This window comes from Acinonyx jubatus, chromosome B2 (genome assembly GCF_027475565.1).
Source record: "Acinonyx jubatus isolate Ajub_Pintada_27869175 chromosome B2, VMU_Ajub_asm_v1.0, whole genome shotgun sequence".
Lineage (NCBI taxonomy): Eukaryota > Metazoa > Chordata > Mammalia > Carnivora > Felidae > Acinonyx > Acinonyx jubatus.
The window spans coordinates 124,086,574-124,103,758 of record NC_069385.1 but is presented as its reverse complement, the minus strand read 5'-3'; the positions used below and the strand labels follow the sequence as shown (position 1 = coordinate 124,103,758).

Below are 17,185 nucleotides of genomic sequence, written 5' to 3'. Positions count from 1 at the left end.
TTGAGGTGGTGATAAAAGCTTAATGGAAAAGACCAATGGAGGACCATGGGAGGCTTCCAATTTATTGTGGATGGCCACAGGAACAGTTAGAATCAAATCTTCCGGTACATTCACAGGCCCATTTAGAGGCCAATTCACCACATGCAACGATTAAACCAGGTGGTGCACATAAAATTCCTATTGGGGGCTGATTACTAATAGTACCATTACTTGGAATTACTTGATTGGTTCTTCCAAGTCAAGGGTCAGTGGTGTTTGGGGAATAATTAAGGAGAAACCATTCTGTTATGTGGACTTTATTCTTGATGGCTGTACAGAGGGAAGTTCTTTTGCTACTGCACACAGACCTGAGGTATTAGGGAGAATGGGAAACTGTATGGGTGGAATAGGTACAGTTAGTTGCATTGGGAGTTATAATGGGGAGAGGTCAAAGCAAGGCATAGGAGAACGTGGTTGTTGAGGTTTGACTCAGTAAGAAACACCTGGAGGGGTGCAGGTATTATTAGAGGTCATATTGGGAATGAAGGAAAAGTTTGCTATGGGGAAGACTAAAGGATCACGTCTGTCATGGCCAGATCAGGGTTTTCCGAACAATCAGAAAAGTTTCCTCCTTCTGCGATGGATTGGGAAATGAAAGCAAGGGAAATGTCTTTCCAGGACAGAGAAAGAGAAAACAAGGTGAGAAAAAGCAGAAAGGAGAACAGGCCTGATCCTGTCATCTTGGGAAAGCTGTCTGCTTAAGTTCCTGGAAATCTTTAATTTGAGGTCACCAGTTGGTGTGTAGTTCTAGTCAGGGGCTTTCTTTAGATGAAGAACATTGATCCAAGAGTCAACTCCTTGCAGTTTGGTGGCATGAGGATTGGTTAGTAACACTTGGTAAGGGCCTTTCCAGTGTGCTTGAAAAGAGGTTTTTTGAGATGTCTCTTCCTATAAGCAAAATTCCTAGGTTGCAGAGTGTGGTGTTTGATGTCTTTGTCTCCTGGGAGTGCGCTGTGAAAAGATTGCCCTACTAGAGTATGATTATTTTTAAGGGATGTAATTAGAGCTTTGCAACAGTAACATATGTCTCCTTTATTACGTGCAGATCAGAAAAGGGAGAAGCTAGATGCATCAGGAACCCAGTATTTGTCTCAAAGGGTGAGAGTTTATGAGTTAAAGGGAGTGGATCTGAGATTTAGAAGGCCCAATGGCAATACTTTTGGCCAAGGTATTTGGAGAAGTTTCTCTTCTTATCATACTAACAACCATTTGATTGCCAATCTTGTTTTACTGTTGGGTGTCTCTAGTCAGTTTCTCCAGATTATTCTCTGGACGTGAGTTCCTTTGCACCATGACAGAGATTTGACTTCTAGACCCTTTGAGGATAGCATTTTTAAATGGAAATGTCAGTGAGATGTTTTCCTTTAGCTTCCAGAAAGTCAAGTTTATAATGCTCCAGGATTTTAATAATAGCCGAAGCAGCAGGTAAGAGTATGACATCCAGTAATTCCTGAATGTAAGGGCTGCTTTTAATTTTATCTTCACTGGAAGTAAAGAAGCCACATTGTTTCCATAACATTCCAAAATTGGGAGCCACTCCAAAGGCATATATACTGTTGGTGTAAATGCTGGCAGTTTTGCCTTTGGCTGGAACATAGACCCATGTGTGTGATTGTAGTTCCTTGTTAGGGTGAAGTAGCCAAAGGCAAGGGTGCTGCTTCAGTTACTTCAGAAGGAGTTGATGTTGCATACCCAACACAGTATTTGCCATTTTCATCTTTTAACTAAGAACCATCAGTGAACAATGAAAAGTCAACCGTTATCCAAAGAAGTTTCCTGTAAGTCATCATGTGGGCAAGAAGGTGATCTGTCAGTATTAAGCAGTTATGGGTGGTTTAATTGGTAGAGGAGGTGAGAAGAGTGTCAGGGTTAAGGTTATTACAACAAGCAAAAGTAACATAAGGGGCGGTACACAGTAGAATTTCATAGGAGGTGAGATAGCCTATAGAAAGAAACTGAGTGTGACGAAAGGTAAGGAGAGCTTTCACAGCAAAGGGGATGCAAAGACTGTTTTCTCAGTGGCCTTCACAAAAAAAGACAGTAAGTAGCAGGTGAAGCTGGGAGGCATAGGGAGGGCATATGCCCAGGCTTCAGGCATTCCTTTCTTTTTTGTATGCAAAAAGGGAGAAAGGGAGCTGATAATTTGGATGTTCAAGAGCAAGGGGCTTTATTAAACTTTCTTTTGACATTGGAAAGTTATGTCATCTGGATCTTCCTAGATGATAGGGTCAGGTGTATAAAGGTTGGGCCATAAGGAGAAGTTTGGGATACAGTTGCAATAATAATCTGTCAATTCAAGAAAACCTCACAGTTGACATTTGGTTTGAGGCTTTGGGAAGTTCAGGATGCCATGAAAATTGTCTGGATCCAAATGAAGTCCTTGTTCTGAGATTAGATGTCCTAAATATTGAACTTGAGTTTGAACAAATTGTAATGTCTCCTTAGAGATGGTGTATCCCTTTTTGGCTAGGAGTTTTAGCACATAGATGCTATCTTCTTGTGAGGAGGCTTGGAAAGAGAAGCAGAGAAGTCATCCACATATTGTATTAAAGTGGAGCCTCCAGGGAACTTGATATCAGCCTTTAATGTTTGTGAGAAATAAGAAGGACTTTCCATGAAACCCTGGCATTACTGCTCAGTAGCTTTGCTATCCTTCCCAAGTAAAAGCAAGAAGATATTGACCAGCTTTATCTACTGCAACACTAAAGAAAGCACTACATAAATCAGTCATGAAAAAAAATTGCTCTCAGTAGGGTTGGGGGTTAATAAAGTGTGAGAGTTGGGGACAATAGAATGGTGAGGGATTATAATAATGTTTATAGCTTGGAAGCCCTGGACAAGCCTCTATCTATGGCCCTTTGGTTTCTTCACAGGTAAAATACAAGTGTTGCAGGGATAGGTACAGGGGATAATGGGGCTCTGACCCTTATGGTCTTTTATTATTGCTTAATGTCTTGAGAGGCCTCTTTATTAATAAATTATGGGGAGAGCTTTTGAGGGATCTATTTGGATCTTAGTAGGAGGTACACTGGATTCTGTCAATATCAGCTGAGGATTTACCCATAAGGAGGGTGGTAGCTCATCCAAAGGGGACAAATGGTTACTGTTCTTGGAATTAGTTCTAAGGGCCATCAGGGTCAGAGCAAATAAAAGATACTGAGGGTCATGGGATTTACCTAGTTGGCTATTTTGGTTGCTGCTCTGAAATTCTAGAACTATTTCTCCTTTTCAGGAGAAAGAACTTCTAGCATGATATATTTTTTAAAAAATCTTGGCCCAAATAAATCAATATGGTGGAGGAACTAAGGAGGAAAGGTGGTATATCTTTGAGGGTCTAAGCAGAAGGAAACCTGTTGAGGTTTATTGGAGACCTTCACTATTTGAACTGTTTTAGTACTCTGAGGTAGGGGCTGTTTAATGGTGGTGAGGTTGTGAATCACTGAATTTTACTTCTGAAGCCAATATTGCCCTGTATATTAACTAACTAAAATATAAATAAAAATAAATAAAAGAACATGAAAAAACTAATGGTAGTGAGGTTGAACATCTAAAGTGTAGCTCCAATATCAGGACAGAGATTCATTTCCAGTTTGGAGAGTGGTTTTTCCAAGTTCATTGTAAATACAGAGAACACAGGAGGAGTGTCCTTTTATAGAGAGGAGAAAGTTTAGAAGTGGAGGTGGCCTCTTATTGGCTGCAGGTAAGGGCAGTTGCCAGGTTGAGAGGAAATCTTCCTTCTTCCTGCTGGACTATGTAAGCTGCAATGAGTAGGGTGTGTGTGACAGCTCTCCCTTCATGACTTCCTGTCTCTGATTGTGAGTTAGGTATCCGTAACACATACCACAATGTTCTTTAAGGTCTCGCCAAATTCAAAATGGATTTTATGATTTAGTAAGTTTTCTATTTTGTTGTCTTATTTGGAACACTTAGAATATTGTCTTTTTTTGTGTGTGTGGTGAATTGTGTGACTGGGAATATGAAACAGTTATGTATCTAACCCACTGGATTGTGAGGCAAACTCGTTCCATTAATTTCTTTCTAAAATATAATTTAAATCTGTGATGTAAAATCTAAGGTGGTCTTTCAGATTCCTTTCCGTCCTGCCATTAGCCATCATGGCTAATAAATAACTGATTTCCACAACAAAAAAAAACCTGCCTTTTTTTTTTTTTTTGCTTTGTTTTGCCTTTGTTTCTTGAAATAGCAATCTCTTGCCTTTGAGAATAAGAATATCGTTCTTATATGAATCAGCAAATGAAGGTCCCTACTTAAACACTACCAAAGCTGCCTGAGACCATGAATTTGAAAGGGAACTGGAGGGGCTTGTCTTACAAACCCATCCCCCACATCCCTTGTTACTACCTCGGAGCAGTGCTTAAGAAGACACAGTAGAACTGGGGCACTACTCCCATCACACTGCCTTCTCCTTGTTAGTAAGGCAAATTGGAAAGTTTGTTGATAAAATCCCCAAGAGAACTCCTTCCATGTTGACCATGACTACTGTGGTTGAAGCAAAGCCCTCACCTGCTTTGGGAGAGAATTGGAGAATTGGAGACCTAAATAAACAGCGCAAACCAAACAAACACACATTACTTTTTTTTTCCATGATCTGCCATAAAGACACTGGCTATTACTAAATCATCATCACAACAGAAAATAGATGCTGAGAGTGAAGCTACTTGGAAAAGCACCTGAGAAGCAGTCTCTTGCCAGCATGTGAAGCTTCAGAGTGTGCTCTTTAACTGTGGCAAGCTTTGTTCTTGATTCTGTGGCATCATAGAGCTTTAGAGCTAAAGGAGCATTAGAGTAATGGATGTGATGTATAATTAGACCCGCTACTTAATCACCATTAGAAATATTGTGAAGGCTTCAGTTGTAAAATGCAAAGGCATTTATTTAACACCTATTTTAATGTTGAGTTAGGTGATATACAAAGAAGTTCAATCAGACATGTCAAAGGAAATAGCTACTGCTTACTCTTGTCTTGTGGCAAAATTAAGTTCCATAATCATAATGAAGTAAAATGTGGCAATAACAATATCTAACCTTTTTTCATTTCTAGCATCAAAAGTATTCATTAAGTGTCTCCTGGGGGCACTTGGCTGGCTCAGTCAGTACAGCATACCATTCTTGATCTCAGGGTTGTTAAGTTCGAGCCCCACATTGCTTGTAGAGATTACTTAAAAATAATAAAATCTTTTTTTAAAAAAAGTATTCAAGTGTCTCTGTGTGCTAATGTGTTAAAGCATATTTAAAAAGTTATAGTTGTAGTTTTATGAATAATGGATCTTAAATATATGCTTTAAGAAATGAATGTTTATAGTACATGTTCTGATTTTTATTAGCTATAAGATATTTATTGAGAAGGTAATCAAATGGTAAACTACCTCAATAACCTACACTGAGGGTGGAGTCTCAGATGTTACTGGTAAAACAAACCTTTAAAACTTTACTCAAAGGTCTAAGAAGACTCTAAGCTTTCTCCTAGAGGTTCAGGCCAACAAGTTTCTCTACATGAAAGTGGGAACTTCTAGGTGCCACAGGAGCCTGAGGGTGAGACAACAAAGTCTGATACTGAGGAAGATATCATAAAGGGTGTGCTATAGCACCCCTTAAGGAAACATTTTATATAATTGGTTGAGATGCTCAGTAAATATTGCCCAGCATCAGCCCCTACCCCTACTTTCTAATCAACCAGTGTATCAATTAGTGTTTGCCATATGCTGAGTTAGATGCCAGAGATACCAAGATATCCAGGCAGAGTCAGGCTTGCAAACAAATAATGCCAACACAGTATGATAAATACCTGACGGATGCATGGTTAATAAAGGTGGAAGAAAGATAGATTCTTCTTTTGGTAGAAGGATGTGGGACCAGAGTGTTTCAAGGAAGAATTCACAAAGGGAAACTTCTTAAGGTAAGGGCTTGCATAACAAGTAAGAATTTCATACATTTCTGAAAGTATGAACCCTGGAGCACTTACAATAGAACGACATCCAAAGCTTATGAAAAATGGTCTTGGGCTCCAGCCCAGACCTATTGACTAAGAATCTCTGGGGCAGGAGATTTGTAAACTTCAGGACCACTGTCCCAAGGTCTAAGGTGGACAAAGCTGTTGTTGGTAGAGACTCCCCTACTTCCTTTTGACTCATCAGCCATTGCTTTATCCTTGAGTGTCAAGGCACATTTTCAATTCCTACTAATAATTAGCTTTCAGGGGTAGCACAGATAATTTTAAAAGTTTTAATCCAATATTAAAAATTACATGGCTATGTGTCTACTATTATGGTCAAGGGCTCTCATTTTATATTCATGTTCATTGGTGTAGAGCTGAATTTCATACCTGGGAGTCCATGGTCACTTACCTTTCAGATCAGACTGCACTGGAATGGATGGATGGAGAACTGAAGTTCTCTGCCATGCCAAATATTGACCCTCAAGTTATTGCATGAGGGTCCTGAGGGTGGTTATGTCAGGAGTTGGGAGAGGGGGCTCCTGGAGGTTTCAGGACACCCACTATTTACCAACCAGTATGGAAGTATTTCCCTATTTTAATAACTGGTATGGTACCAGTGTGCCAGCTGAATATTCTCCTATATGTACATAATAAAACAAAAGAATGAGATAAAACATGAAGAGTTCAGTAAGGTGTTTATGTTCTGCATAAATTGAGGGTTTAAGATGGTATCAGAGGTTATGTACTATCTTTCTTTTGCAAGAACAGGGCTAAATAAAATTACTTCTGTTCCTTTTAAAGTTGATAGTCCCCTTTACAGCAACCAAGTTATTAGCACTTCTATTAATAATTCTTACTGTGTTCTTCTCATTTTGGAGCTGATCAGAATATATTCCTGATTCTCTAGAGTTTACCTTTGTACCTTAGTTCAGGTGGTTGTAACAAAATACTGCAGACTGTGTGACTTACACAGCAATTTCTTTCTCACGGTTTTAGAGGCTACAAGTGTGAGATCAGGATGCCAGCATGGTCTCGTTCTGATGAGAACCCTCTCCCTGTCTTGCAGACAGCTGCATTCTTCCTGTATCCTCCCATGGCAGAGAGACAGAGGAAGGCCCTAGTCTCATCCTCTCCTTCTAAAGACACTGGTTTCATCATAGAGATTCTACCCTCATGACATCATCTATACCTAATTATTACCTAAAGGCCCCGCCTCCTAACACTATGCTACCGGAAGTTAGGGCTTCAATATATAAATTTAGGAGGGACACAAACAGCCCATAACAGAACCTTTACACCTTAATGCTGCTTTTCTGTGAGGCCTAAGTTTGGCAGAGACCCCAGAGGTTAGTGGAACATTCTAGACACATGATATCAAGCCTTGCATACTCTTCTGAGTCCCTGCCAGGACTCCTGGGTCAGTGTCAATATTCTGGACCTTCTTCAAAGCTGATATTCTTTTTTTAAAAATATTTTTTAATGTTTATTTTTGAGAGAGACAGCACAAGTGGGAGAGGGCAGAGTGTGAGGGGGACAGAGGATCTGAATCAGTGTTGACAGCAGAGAGCCTGAGGAGGGAATTGAACTCATGAACTGTGAGATCATGACCTGAGCTGAAGTTGGAGGCTTAACCGACTGAGCCACCCAGGCGCCCCAAAGCCCACTGATATTCTACACAGTCCTGGACTTCTGCTGGCCACTGCCCTCAAGACCAGCTGAGTGTTTGTTGGCTCCTTCCTGCTGTCTCCATGATCCTCCCTCGAGAGCTTAACAAAGTATGACATTGTCTTTTGGTGGATGGAGGCAAGATTCAAATACAAGCGGCCATGACGAATATTTTGTGAAATATTTCTTCCAAGTCATTAAGGATGCCACAAAGTCATTAAGGATGCTACCTGGGCCAATGCTTTTCAAATTTGAACGTGCATGGAAATCACCTGGGGAGTGGTGAAGCACAGGTTCTAATTGGATAAATGGAGGGAGGGGCTGAGCAGTTCCATTTCTGAAAAGCTCCCATGTTGCTGTTGTGCGTGGACCTACTTTGAGTGGGACAGACTAGACGAAATGTTTGGGGATAGTCATGGCTGCTTAGTTTATAGCTACTGAATTTGGATTACATATCCCAAATTCAGAGACTTTTTAAGAGCTTTGCAGCTTCTCATTGCTTTTCAGAGACAGCTTTTTAAAGCCACTTTGTAGCGTGCTTGCCAAATTTGCCGTGAGGGGCAAGATATGGAAAGGCAAACTACGAGGAGGTAAAATATTTTGCTCCGCGAATCTAAGTTCAGATCGCTGAACTTCCCTAACAACCCGCGGGACCACACCTCACCTCACCTGAGGAGCACTGAGCTCCTGGGAGCCTCTGCCAGCAGACACACCTCCATGAGCCAGCCTGTGGCCAGAGGCTGCACAAAAACGTAGATTGCTTACTCAGAGCAGGAGACAGGAGATGGAGTGATAAAAGTGAACCTAAAATAAAAATTAAAAAGCACACTGAGAACACCATGTGAAATGAATGCTTGTAAAACTGTCTGCGGCAGGAAGAAATAGAAGAGTTTTATTAGGTGATGAAAAAACACTGTAAACTTCATGTGAAAACATTCCAAGGTTGAGTCTTGTGTAGTTTATATAAAAGAGGAAACTTGGTAAGACTCGTTTTAATCAAATGAATATCAAGGAGCTATAATCCCATTTATACCTGGATTTCAAATTGGTTATTCTCTTTCCGTGTGTCTCACGTGTAGGTGCGCGCGCACTCACACACACACACAAACACACACATTGTTGCACTTTCTTAGGAACCTCGCTGCACAGTTTTTGAAATGCTCAGGTGCTTGCTTTTCTGGTGGCAGAATCCCAAGAAGGCAGAGGTATGCCACCATTTATGGTTTCAGATATGCTTTTGTGTAAAGTGGTATAAATAATTCTACACCCTGTGAAGTGGTGATTCTCCACTTAACCCAAGTCCTCTCCTCTTCTGCTCACCTCCGTTTTGGTGGAGGAATTAAATCACTTTCAATTACTAAACTCTGACCAGGAAGCAAGGCAGAGGATTTCAGGTGTGGTTGGAAATGCTGGCTTTTTTTTTTTTTTATTTGCTTGCCCTCCCTGGATGCCCCTGATATCACTTTTGGAGGGGAGGTTTTGTGGTCTCCGGGGCAGTCTACCTGAGGCTAATTTCCACACATGTGTCCCTGGGTGGTTGGCAAGGAAGAGGCAGTGGTTTGCTGGATAATCCGTGGGGGAGAGGATCAAAGACCATTGCTGGTGGGTGGGAGGATCTGGGAGTTAGAGGAACACCACATCTCCAGGGTTATTACTATCATTCAAAACTGTGGCACAGCAGCCTGGGTGGCAAGAAGGACTCAGGAGAAAAAAAAAACAACCCAGAGGGGAGCTGGGCTGGAGTACACAGAGGCAATGGCTCCCAACACCTGCAGAACGTTGGAGTCACTGGGGGGTGTGTCTGTGATTGTGGGGCTGGGGCAGGGGAGGATATTAAAAAACCCAAGTGTCCATCCCTACCCCCTCTATAGGGGCAGGACCCAGGCATCAAATATTTTCAAACACCTAATTCCCTCAAAGTTTTGACCTTGTAAGAGCAAAGGAGGGGTTGGGCCTGGAAGGTGGGGGATGGCATGTGTGGCCAGCCAAAGTCATGTTGGTAGTTTGGGAAAAATGAGCAGTTTTAAGTCAGAGGGCTCAGCATTTTCTGTCTGGGGAGGACAGAAAGTTGGCAATGAAAGGGAAATTAAAAAAAAACATGAGTCTATTTATAAGATGTTTTTGGTAAGCTTATCCATCAGGCATAAAATGAGGAAGAAGCACACTCTATTTGATCAAAGTGCTTAATGTGACTAAATATTTAGGTGAAGATTCTTAACTTGTTTGAACTGGTTCTTCTGAAATTGACAGAGGCAGGCTGAATAGAGTGGAAGAGAGAGATTTTTTTTTTACTGATTTGTAGCTCCATCCATAGCCTGGCCGCTGAGATGGCGGTGCAAATATTAGGGGTCTGCCACTCCCTGACCTGCTGGTCTTTGTACACTTGTTCAGGATTGAACATAAGGCCCGCATGGTCTTGCCAGAACAAGGGGGTTATTGGAATAAGAAAACCTGAAAGTGTATTTAAATTAAGGGAAGTCTGTAGTCAATAAAGAATAACTTCATACAGTTCATTTGACCATTGCTATTCCCTATTCAGTCTTTTCCTGTTAGAGGAGACAGTTAAATGTGGTAGCACACTTTTTTTTTTTAATATAGTACTGCTCAACAGATCATAAAGTAAAATAACCTACGTATCTTCAACTGAAAAGATGGCCCAATTAGACTTTCCTGAATGAATCTTTAATTTCAGGCCCTTTTTTGGATATATATCTTCGAGGAATTTTATTTACTCGATTTCTGAATGAAGCACTGTCCATGTCAGTGGATACATCATAAGACTTTAATTTTCCTGGCAGGGTTATTTTCTCAGGTGACTATTTGATTATCTCTGATGTTCTCAGTAGCACAGGGAGGTTCTGAGGCTGAGGTTAACACTTTCCCTTCCTGGATTCAGTCAATTGGATTCTGTCCTGCCTTATTCCATGCCAGTCCCTATGGACCATGAAACAGGTTATTGCTTTGTTAACATTCCTTTAATCAGTCAGGGACTTTAGGGAGTTTTCTCATTTAGTGCAAGAATTTGAGCATGCCCTGAAGATGAAAAGAAATAGATTTTACAAATGAACTTTAAAATTATCTTCCATACTCAAGCAAGGATATGTAGTTTTGATATTTCCTATGAACGTTCCTTTGTATTTCTTTTTGTCTCTGTTTTTTTTCCTCTCCCTGATAATGAACCTGATCAAAGTTTAACAAAGTTGGGGTACCTGGGTGGCTCAGTCAGTTAAGCATCTGACTCTTGGTTTCAGCTCAGGTCTTGATCTCACTGTTTGTGAGTTCGAGACCTGCATAGGGCAGAGCCTGCTTGGGATTCTCTCTCTCCCTCTATCTCTCTCTCTCTGCCCCTCCCCACTCTCTCTCTCTCTCTCTCTCTCTCAAAATAAATAAATAAACTTAAAAAAAGTTTAACAAAGTCATTATAAATTGTTAAAATTTTGTTTTTGTATTTCTAGGCATTAGGTTAAAATTACCAAAAAGTGTTCATCTCAGCATCTCCACAAGCAGTGAGATGAAAAGCCCTCAGCTCAGGGTATGCAGTTAGTGTAGTCATGTGCCATTGTGATGTTAAGAAAACAGTTTTCCATGGCAACCGTAATCCCCAAATGCAGGGCTGTGGATATCACTCACCATCAGTTAAGTGACGCAAAAGGATATGAGCATCAGTGACAGGGATGCATTTCAGATGGTGCCTAGGGTAGTCAGGCTTTTCAGTGACGCAGCCTGATTAAAGAATGTTCTCAGACTGAGGGTACACTGGTCCTGCAGGCACTTCTTTCCTTTACTGCACATGGGTTCACCAAGCATATTCAGAATCTGACCCCCGTGTGGTGCTGGGGGAAAAAAGGTGAAGAGAAGGGTCCATGCCCCAGTAGGGGGACAGGCCTGTCAAGTGACACACAGTAACCTGGAAAGTGATCACTGCATTGTGGACGTCCAGAGGAGGCTACAGCTATTTCGCCTTTCTGTTCTTTTAAAGTTAAATCCACTTTAGGATAGATTTTTTAAAAAGATCTTTTTATTTTTATTTTTTTAGTTTATTTATTTTGCAAGAGAGAGAGTGAGAGAACAAGTGGTGGGGGGCAGAGAGACAGAGAGAGAGGTAGAGAATCCCAAGCAGGGTCTGCACTGCCAGCACAGAACCTGATGTGGGGCTTGAACTCAGGAACCATGAGATCATGACCTGAGCCAGAATCAAGAGTGGGTCGCTTACCCAACTGAGCCACTCAGGTGCCCTGGATTTTTTTTTAAGTAGGCTTCATGCCTAGTGCAGAGCCCCATATGGGGCTTGAACTCATGACCCTGAGATCAAGACCTGAGCTGAGGATCAAGAGTTGGATGCTTAACTGACTGAGCCACCAAGGCGCCCCTCAGAAAGATTATTTAAAGTTGATTTTTATTGAATGGAAATGGAAGAAGAATGAGGCAAAGTTGTTCACGTGAACTAATTTTCCTTTTGGTTTCCCACAACTTTGAGGGGAGGGAGAGTTGTAGGGTACAACTGGGACAGGCTTGTGGTCTGCGGCGGGAGTGAAGGACTCTGCACCTGGGAGTGTACCCAGGTAGGTGGGCACATGCTTCTAGGTGGATGTTGCCTTCCTGCTCAGCTCTTGATTCTATGGCAGTCAGTGAAACTGCATGAAGACAAGAGTACAAAGTGCATACAATTGGTCAAAATTGTGAAAATGGTCATTAAGCAATGAATCTTGACCTCTAGAAAGTAGTTTGCAAGAAATGAACTGATCATTCTAGTTATGTACTTGTCCTTGTACCTGCTCATTAGAATAATTCTTCTCTAAAATGGGCAGAAAACATGAATAGACACTTCTCGAAAGAAGACATCTGGATGGCCAACAGGCACATGAAAAGATGCTCAAAGTCGCTCCTTATCAGGGAAATACAAATCAAAACCAAACTCAGATATCACCTCACGCCAGTCAGAGTGGCCAAAATGAACAAATCAGGAGACTATAGATGCTGGAGAGGATGTGGAGAAATGGGAACCCTCTTGCACTGTTGGTGGGAATGCAAATTGGTGCAGCCACTCTGGAAAACAGTGTGGAGTTCCTCAGAAAATTAAAAATAGACCTACCCTATGACCCAGCAATAGCACTGCTAAGAATTTACCCAAGGGATACAGGAATACTGATGCATAGGGGCACTTGTACCCCAAGGTTTATAGCAGCACTCTCAACAATAGCCAAATTATGGAAAGAGCCTAAATGTCCATCAACTGATGAATGGATAAAGAAATTGTGGTTTATATACACAATGGAGTACTATGTGGCAAAGAGAAAGAATGAAATATGGCCCTTTGTAGCAACGTGGATGGAACTGGAGAGTGTGATGCTAAGTGAAATAAGCCATACAGAGAAAGACAGATACCATATGTTTTCACTCTTATGTGGATCCTGAGAAACTTAACAGAAACCCATGGGGGAGGGGAAGGAAAAAAAAAAAAGAGGTTAGAGTGGGAGAGAGCCAAAGCATAAGAGACTCTTAAAAACTGAGAACAAACAGGGTTGATGGGGGGTGGGAGGAAGGGGAGGGTGGATGATGGGTATTGAGGAGGGCACCTTTTGGGATGAGCACTGGGTGTTGTATGGAAACCAATTTGACAATAAATTTCATATATTGAAAAAATAAAAAAATAAAAAAAATTAAAAAAAGAATAATTCTTCTCTAAAACACATATTTCAAGGGGCGCCTGGGTGGCTGAATCGGTTGAGCGTCTGACTTCGGCCCAGGTCATGATCTTGCAGTCTGTGAGTTCGAGCCCCGCGTTGGGCTCTGTGCTGACAGCTCAGAGCCTGGAGCTTGCTTCAGATTCTGTGCCTCCCTCTCTCTCTGCCCCTCCCCCGCTCATGCTCTCTCTCTCTCTCTCTCTCTCTCTCTCTCTGTCTCTCTGTCAAAAATAAATAAACATTAAAAAAAATTAAAAAATAAAATAAAACACATATTTCAGGAAATCAGAATGTAAGGAATAGTGTTATCTGGTAAATGGTCTCCAAATTATTTTGATTTTTCACTGTTATCAGTAACATACATTTAAGTGTATCCCAATAGGTTTATTTATAAATTATGTACATTGATAAGCAGTACATGTATATTTATTTTTATGAGTAAATTTAATATATTACTGATTTACATTTATATTTACATATAAATATAAATATATTTACATTTATTTATACATTTATACATATATATTTATATGTATTTTATGTATTTATATGTATTTTATATATATTTTATATGTATACAAATATATATAAATATATTTGTATACATATAAAATATATTTATACATTTGTGCATATATACATATTTATACATTTATACATATATTTACATTTATATTTACATATATTACTGATACTTATAAATTATATATGTGTTCAATTTTATTAACACGTTTTAAAAAATATGTAAAGTATAAATTTTAAAAGAATGGAAAACAAATAGAAATGAGTTCTAACGTTTCCTTTACATTCCCTGAAGACTATTTTGGATGCACTCTGGGTACATACTCTGCACTCAGGACACCAGCCTAGAAAACCGTACAGAGTGGAGAGAGCAAAACTACGTTTTTAATACTTGCCCATTTTGGGTCCCCTTTCTTCCCTATGTCATTCTAAATGCATCGATGGATTATTATAAAAGGAATCCATATGCAGATATAGAAGTATTTATTAAGTGAAGGAATAAGTGAATTTGTGTGAAATGAGGCCCTCTTGCTCATCTTGGTAATCAGTGTGAATTTAGCAGAGGAACGTAGTCTCTGATACGATTTTTATCCATTAACAGAGGGTGATATTAATCCTTACAGAAATATCATGCTTGATAGCACTGTTATGTCCTCTCTCATCAGTAGAAAATATGTTCATCTTTGAATAAGTTGTATCTACAGACTTGTGCTTCCTATTTTAGCAACTTCTGTGTGTAATAGAGAAACACAAAGTGAAAATTCTTTGTACTGAAGTTGCTGCCCAGAAACAGAAAAGGAGAAATACAACCTCTGTGTTTTGGAAACGCTTCAGTTCAAAGTTCCTCTAGATGTCAGTATTACATAGAGAAATGAAAATATAATAGCCTATGGCAATGAATAAAGACCTTCTTACCTTATTTAAATGGTAAAACATATGTGATATGTAATTGACAAAGAAAAATAACAGCCTCATTTGGAAGCTAGTTTCTAATATTCCTCAGAATCGACAGCTTCTCCTGTTGGTCACCTCAGACTGCTCCACCCAAAGAATGTTGGCACAACTGGTGGTCATTTGCCACCAACACTTCGATGACCTTAGAGGCAAATGTTCATCGATTTGGCACTCCATGGAGTCTTACCATCAAATTCTCAATTTTACATATTTTGATGAACTGAAATTGATTGATACATACCAGTTTTCACTATTAAGTCTACCTATGTTCATGTCATCAAGAATAAATTCAGAAGCACAATGCTTATCCACCAGGAGTTTTCATTTCAAAAGAGAAACACTGAAAGACACTAAAAGACAAAATTATACAATATCTTAAACACAGATAAGATAGTTGTTAAACTACCTTATTTGACCAATTGACTTATTTTCTAAGTTGGACTTAAATTCTATCTCTCTCTTGCCTCTCTTTTATGTTAATTCCAATCTTTTGACTGACAAATATTTATTTCTTCACTCTACTAATTTCTTTCAATTTTACACCCTTGTCTCTTAATCTTCTTTCTTATCTCTTGTGGTATGTGCTGTGTGATAGATATTCAGTAAATACTAACAACGTATCTTGCCTATAATCCTCTATCTTTTTTAAATAAGTGACAGTACAATGTAGTAATTAAGAAAGAGCACAGAATACAGTTGGCTAAGTGGCCGACTTTGGCTCAGGTCATGATCTCACGGCTTCTGAGTTTGAGCTCCGTGTTGGGCTCTGTGCTGACAGCTCAGAGCCTGGAGCCTGCTTCAGATTCTGTGTCTCCATCTTTATTCCCCTCCCCCACTCATGCTTTGTCTCTTTCTCTCTCTCTCAAAAATAAATAAACATTAAAAAAATTAAAAAAAAATGAAAGAGCACAGAATGAAGTAGACAACTGATTAATAATCTTGGTTAAATCATTTCTGAACTATATAACCCTCAGAAATTACCCAATATCATTATAAAATGGGGCTAATAGTGTCTCTATCCCAAAGGGTTGCTATGAGAATCAACAGAGTTAATAACATGCTTAGAAATATGCCTAGTATGAAGACAGGGCTTAGTGTATATTAGCCATCATCATCATCAAAATCATCACCACTATCATTATCATTGTCGTCATCATCATCATCATCATCACCACCACTGTCATCATCATCGACATCTTCACTACCACCATCATCATCATCGACATCATCACCACCACCATCATCACCATCAATCACTATATTTCAGTGTCTGGGCTAAGTGCCAAGGACTCAAAGATGAATCAGTCTTTTTGCCCATTTAAGGCCCACAAGCTAGTGGGAAACTGACAGGAAAAAAAAATGTTTAAAAGTGTTGGAAGTGATTCTGGGATGGGCACATAAACTGAGTGCTGTGTGCAGAGAAGAGAGCAACTGGCTTTGCCTGAGCAAGTGGAAGAACATTTTTCCTGCACTTTCACTTAAAAGAAGTTACAGACTCCGAGGTTCTCATCTCTAATTTTGGTTTTACACAGATTTACTAAACATATCTCTGTGTTTCCAGGTCTCTATATGAAAAATGGAAATGCTCTGAACCTATGGTATTGTCCCTTGGATTATTTAAAAGTACATTTGCAGTTTGTCTTGAAGACTCCAAGCTGCGCTTACACAGCGTTTCATGCTTGCAAGTCACCCGAAGGCAAATTTTGCTCTTTCCAAAGAAAAGAAGACTGATTCTTTGGGCATTCATACAATTTCATTAATTTACATTGCATAACTTCAGAATTTTGTGATTATTTGGGTGGATGGGGCTAATATTTACCTTTTATATGGCATTTAAGAAAAGTTTGCTAAGCAAATTCAGAGAAGCCAGGACTCTGAGAAGGATGTTTATCTGCTTAGGAAAGGGGTCATCTGTTTTAAGCAGTGTGAAAGCTCATTTATGAAAGCTTACTTACTTTAGTCTTCTGCTTTCTGGTTTATAAAACCTATTCAGATATATCCTCTCATTTTCATTTGATTTATATGTGAACCATATCAAGACAATACAAGCAGAGGTCACAAGTGACACATACATTATCAACATCCTTTAATCTAGTCACGAAGATGGGCCTTCTTTTACAAACAATGCCAGAGTTTAACAGAATTTTTTTTCAAAATAGTGAGTCCATTTGTTTCCAAATATTGTAGTCTATACATGAAATGAAGGGTTTCATTAATTCAGACTGTCCTGCTCTCTAAATTACTATTAATTTTAGTGGGTTTTTTTTTTTCCGTATTTGAATCATGTAATACAGTGGTTTTCAGTCTGGGATGATTTTGTCCTGGGGGACACTAGCAATTTCTGGAGACATTTTTGGATATTATA

General features: G+C 39.7%; 1 protein-coding gene and 1 long non-coding RNA gene across 9 annotated transcripts in view; one reads left to right on the top strand and one right to left on the bottom strand.

Moving 5' to 3' along the window:
- The window catches only part of MYLK4 (myosin light chain kinase family member 4), an 84,159-nt gene that overhangs the window by 42,529 nt on the left and 24,445 nt on the right, over positions 1-17,185 (top strand). The gene's annotated exons all lie outside the window — the stretch shown is intronic.
- LOC128315670 (uncharacterized) lies at positions 1,222-11,184 on the bottom strand. Of its 4 annotated transcripts, none has more exons than XR_008298680.1 (5): positions 11,134-11,184; positions 6,965-8,464; positions 6,405-6,629; positions 4,402-5,218; positions 1,222-2,619 (listed from the first exon to the last, which is right to left on the bottom strand). It is a non-coding gene; the product is annotated as an uncharacterized LOC128315670 (long non-coding RNA). The 4 variants fall into 4 exon arrangements; XR_008298679.1 differs by having other exon boundaries at positions 1,222-4,829; positions 5,086-5,218; XR_008298681.1 differs by having other exon boundaries at positions 1,222-4,566; positions 5,086-5,218.